Source organism: Mastigoproctus giganteus, chromosome 5 (assembly GCF_048544385.1).
Source record: "Mastigoproctus giganteus isolate SK-2022 chromosome 5, ASM4854438v1, whole genome shotgun sequence".
In the NCBI taxonomy this organism is placed as follows: Eukaryota; Metazoa; Arthropoda; class Arachnida; order Uropygi; family Thelyphonidae; genus Mastigoproctus; species Mastigoproctus giganteus.
In genome coordinates, this window is record NC_143579.1 from 109,522,926 (window position 1) to 109,528,925 (window position 6,000).

The window sequence follows — 6,000 nt, forward strand, 5'->3', positions numbered from 1 at the left end:
AGTGATGAGGACCTTCTACGGGCTTGGGACAAGGAGTGTGCTTTACTCCCTAGTGAAACTTGGCAGAACTGGTTTAAAGATTGGTTTCGGAGGATGGAGAGGTGTATTGAATGTAGAGGAAATTACTTTGAAAAAATTAAATAAACAAAGCTGTATTGCAAAACTTTCCTAGTACCCTTTGTATAATAGAATTTCCAATGTAATAATCAGTAAAACCCGAGGATCGAACTGCACGATTCGAGCGGAAGGGACATAATTTACATTTCACGGATTTATAAATCAGTCATTTTTGTTGAACCAGAGTTAAGAGTGAATCAAGACAAGATTGGAGTTTATCATTGTCAACTGAAGGATATATTACTTCAGTTACTGCAGACAATTACAGTTTCAATTCAGCAACAATTGCTCATTGGAAAGTGAAGTGCGTTACTCTTTTTATAAACACTAAAGACTATTTACTAATTTTAGTCTGTCTTTTTTATGCGGCACTTAAAAATTGTTATATTTTTGTTTCAGCTGGTTTTTGGCACACAGTGCGGAAAATGTTCTTACGGATGCCATTTTCTGTTACAAAGATACATGCCGTTTATAAACTCATACAATGTACTTAGGAAAAGCACCTGGGGTGGATAGGATCTATCCAGTTATATTAAAGGAGGCAGCAAAGCAACTAAGCAAACCCTTAGCCATAATTATGAGAGCATCCTTGGACTCAGGGGTGTTTCCCACTGACTGGAGATGTTCAAATGTATTCCCAATTCACAAAGGGGGGATCGAAGGGTGACACGAGTAATTACAGACCAGTTAGTTTAACTTCTGTTCCGGGTAAAATAAAGGAGTCACTGGTTAAAGATGCATTGCAGGATCATCTAGACAAGACTGCAGCAATAATTCAGACACAGCATGGGTTTGTTAAGGGAAAGTCTTGTCTAACAAATTTGATAGGATATTATGATGTGGTTACAAAGGAACTGGATGCAAAAAATAATTTTGATATCATATATTTGGATTTCAGGAAAGCTTTTGACACTGTTGCGCACGAAAGACTATTGTACAAATTGGAGCAGAATGGTATTAAAGTTAAGTTGCTACAATGGATAAAAGGATGGTTAAGTGGGAGAAGACAGAGGGTGGTAATCAATGGGTGCTGCTCTTCGTGGACTAATGTTATTAGTGGAGTCCCACAGGGTTCGGTGTTGGGTCCACTGTTGTTTTGTATATTTATCAATGATATTGATGAAGGTATATCAGGCTTAATGTCGAAGTTTGCAGATGATACAAAGGTTGGCAGGGTTGTTAATGACAGTAATGGCAGTGTGCTACTGCAACAGGATCTAGATAATTTGGGCAGATGGGCTAAGAAGTGGCAACTGAAGTTTAACCTTGACAAATGCAAATTACTGCATATGGGTAGAAGTAACTTATTATTATTATTATTATTATTTGGTTTTTTTTGGGAGCATTAGCAACTAAGTCCATATTGCTCCGGGATATGCGAGGGTCATTCCCTGACCTTTCTGCATCCTCCATATTTGGTGGTGATGGGCTCGAACCCCGGTCTAATCAAGAAGCGTATGCTACTCACTGCTGCTCCTTTCCACCTGGCTACGGAGGCGCCCTGTAGAAGTAACCCCAGAGAAACGTACCAACTGTGTGGTACTACACTTAAGGTGGTAGAAAATGAAAAAGACCTGGGAGTAATTGTGCAGTCAGATATGAAATTTTCTGAGCAATGCAGACAGGCTGCCAGGGCAGGTCATGGGGTTTTGTCAATGATATATAGGAATTTTGCTAGCAGGGAAAAGGAGGTGAATGTCTCTGTATAAGGCAATGGTCAGGCCACGCCTTGAGTACTGCGTAAAGGTCTGGAGGCCTTATTTTAGGAAGGATGTAGATTTGCTTGAGTGTGTACAGAGAAGGGCAACAAGATTGGTGAGGGGAATGAAGGGATCCTCTTACCAAGAGAGGCTTGAGTTCTGCAAATTGCAGTGGCTGGAGACTAGGCACCTGCGCGGTGATCTGATTGAGGTGTATAAGGCCTTGAATGGGTTGAGCACGCTGAATTCTGATGGGATCCTTCCACTTGTTCAGATTACGAACCTAAGGGGGCATAAATTCAAATTAAGAAAGGACAGATGTAGAATAGATGTGCGGAAATTTTCCTTTAGCCAGCGGGTGGTTAATTGCTGGAACAAACTTCCATCTGTCGTTGTGGAAGTTGATAGGATGAATAAATTTAAGGAGGAACTGGACAGGCATTTGGAAGGAATGGTGTGATTTTTTTTGGCTGATGCTGCATAAGCTCATACACTTGCTTTCTTGCATCACATGCCACTTCTACTACTACTACTACTTATGATTTTGGTGAATAAAAGTCTGTAAGCGAATAATCATTTCCAATTAGTGCCATCTCGGTGATATAGTTGTTGTTTATAAAGCGTATTAGCATTTAAAGTCACATTGCTCGGTATGTACTATGTCCGAGTTTGTTCATGGGCTGGTTTGCTTCTTGCACTGGCTAAAATACCCGAATAACTCACGGGGATAAAAATTCTACAACCCCTACCTGCGATCTGCTGATTACAACACTGATTGAAGAGGACTGTAAGAATTCCTGCAGGCTCCGACGGGATTCGAGTCCAGACCTATCCAAATGAGTGACAAGTGATACGTTATGAATATGGTATGAAGTTAGATATAACTGTAGGGAAATTTTTTCTTGACATAATACAAGACTTTGAATCACTTTTTGTTTTGTTTTTATGGAGAATTGGTAATCCTGACGTAGGTTTATGCTGGGATGATAATTTTAATTGTTGAGCTTTGGCAGTAGTTCATTAATCTGTTTAAGATAAAAGATCCGTAACACTGATTATTAGACTTTAGCATACTGCGTACTTGTCATATCAAAACGGAAGAATGCATAAAGAACTTGAATATTTCTTTCCACTGAGTCAATTAGTTTTAGTGTTGTATACTTATTTTTCGGTTTTCTAATATATTCTCATGGTAGTTTACTATTCTAATTGTGATCCTCTAACGTTAATTCGGTAGCTCTGCGATTCCCACTAGGTGTACGCTTACTGCAGGTGTTGTACTGTTACCTAGTGCGCATAGCGATGTGTTGACATTCAGGGTGCTTAAAGATGGATAAGGAAATCTGTTGCCAGCTTGGAATTACGCCAATCGACGACAAGGAACGTTCTTCGAGGACGTGAGATGACCTCCATAATCTTCATTTCTGCAGACATAATTTTTTATTATGGAATATTTTTCCAAGATATTATCAATGTCATCTTTGCCCTGCTTTGCATTACATCGAAGCGCGTCATATCGTATCCAAAGAACAGGTGTGGCGTACCAGATTAATGATTTACGAGGGAAAAAAAAACTTGGTTTGGGTGTGTAATGACGTCTACTATGGAAATGGGAGCAGCTTTAATTCAGCCAAATGATTTATTTAAAATTGCTTCCAGTGTTAGCTTGCTGAAATTTTTGTAAAAACATTTAAGGGTCATTTCATTTACGAAAGAGAGACAGGGTGGAAAGAATAATGCCATTAATCCAAATGTCTTTTAAGTTAAAGTAAAAAAAACATGCAGTTTTTCTGATGTACAGATAACATCTTGGTTCTTCATTTCGTAATTATTCAAACATAAGCGCATCCACATGCCAGCATATAAAGGAATGCTTCCGAGATCGTTGAACTTAATGGACGACAGAGAACCTCTTTAATTGCCCGTGGTATGGTAAATTCTTTTTTTTTCCTGTATGCAGACGGTCAAGTTAATTTTTAATGGTAATCTTCATTTACAAATGAAACTAGTATATGATCTTTAAAAAATACATTCCGCAAATGTTATTTCATTAAAAATATTTGCTTACTAAATATGGATTCTAGTCTTTTGTTTTACTTATTGATTTAATTTTAATTTAATTGTAAAATTTTTAAATTAAAGAAATGCAGATATTAAAGAATCGAATTATTACTAATTTTTAACAAAAAATGCATTTCTTTTGAGATTAGAGCCAAAGAAGATTGTGCGCGGGGGGGGGGGGGTGTAATGTATACAGTGTGCACTGTTTGGAAAAAAAATTAATATCAGTTCGCCAATTTTTTTTTTTTTTTTCGTATGAGAGAATTAAACCACACTAATGTATCACATGTTAGGTTAAGTTGTTTTATTAAAATGTCACAATAAAATTCAACTAAAAATTTGGCCATGTTTCGAGAATACACTGTTTTTCGTCGTCATGCCTACAAAACGGGGGTTAGAATAATAGCTTAAGAATAATATTAGAAGTTAATTACAATAAATAGCAGCTGATGTTACAATGCCCAGATAGCTGAGTTAGTAGTTATTTACAATAAAAATACCTGAATTGCAGTGCATAAAGGCTGAAGTTTGAGGATTACAATACAATAAATAATTAAAAGTGCGTGGATTATCTAATTTACAATGATGTTAACTATTAAAATGACTGTATTTGATAACATGCAGATTACTCTTCAATATCGATTCCTTAGATTATTCAATTTGCAATTGTATTATTGTTAATATGACTTGTTAGAATTATATTATTCTTCTGGAGAGATAGATTGGAGTGGGCGAGTGTGATGAGGTTGGAAATATTAAGTCAGTTTAGTTTGTAATACTAGATAGCTCCAGTTTGTACTGTCAAGCCTTTATTAACCTTTGTACATAAAGATCATAGATTAACTAGGTGTAAATGTTGAAGAGAACAGTTAGGCATACAAACCTTTTGTACATCTTGTAATGGAATTCGGTTTGGTTTATTCATACTTTCCTATTCATCAGTGTAACACATCTACATGTATATACCAGGGTTAGTCAAATGATTTCAATTGTATAATATTAAATTGGGCGTAGCCCTGGGTATAAATTTAATGAGGTCAAGATGGCTATCCTTCACTCTCAATAAATTCTCCAGAACGGCTACATGTGTCAGAGGTCGCAGGATAGAGAGAATACAAGTTCTTGTATCACAGTCATGCGAGCTTGAACCTGGATCAACTCAAACACGTTTATACTTATATACCCTCGTTACTACTTATATACCCTCGTATTTGACCAATCGGTATCTCTGTGGCGATAAATGAATGAACATAGAAGACTAATGCACTTTACTTTCGGTACACTGCTGTATAATTTCGTAATTTATAGTCAGTGAGTTTATACCTCGTTACCTGAGTTGCCTTGAAGAAGATTCGAACAATTCAACGTGATATATATACAGAGTATTTTTAACAGTTGAAAAGCTTCAGTAACTTTCCGCTTCCGAAATATTTCTCACAAACTGCCTTCCATTAGGATAAACTTTCCAAACGCAATCTTGAAAATATTCAAGATTGCCGACAATTTAGTCTTTGCTCACTTTTATATTGTATACGTAAATAAAATTATACAGATGTTATTACCGATCTCTTTTGTTCAGTAAATGTCCTTAACTACAAATGCCCGCACTGTTCTCAAGGACAGGACAGTTTCTGTTTATATATATATATCCCTTCATTCCTCTTATGTTCCACATCATTTATTTCTGCAGACCGTTCTATAATTTCTCATTTTATATTCAGAACACTACACCCGTCTAACCATTGCCAGAGACATTTCCAGTAGATGGTCTCACAAATAAAAGTTCTGGAGGCAACGTAAACGTGTAAACCACTTCATCTTATGTTTTTTTTTTCCTTTTTTTTAAACTGAAAATTTTATCTGTAAACAAAAGACGCGTTTTCACATCAAACAAAGTATCAGTCACCGTCAATGACACGTGAAATAGTCATAGCCGACTTCGCTATTTATAAGTAAGGCAAATGCTTTTCAGGTAAACCACAGGAAATGTATTTATTTCACCCCCCTTTCTCTTTCTCTCTCTCTCTCACACACACAGCTTTTTTTTTTTTGCGTTTGTTTGCTTTTGTTTAATTATACTGTACCTTAGATAGCTCTGTTTGCATCGCGCTTGCAAACAGAA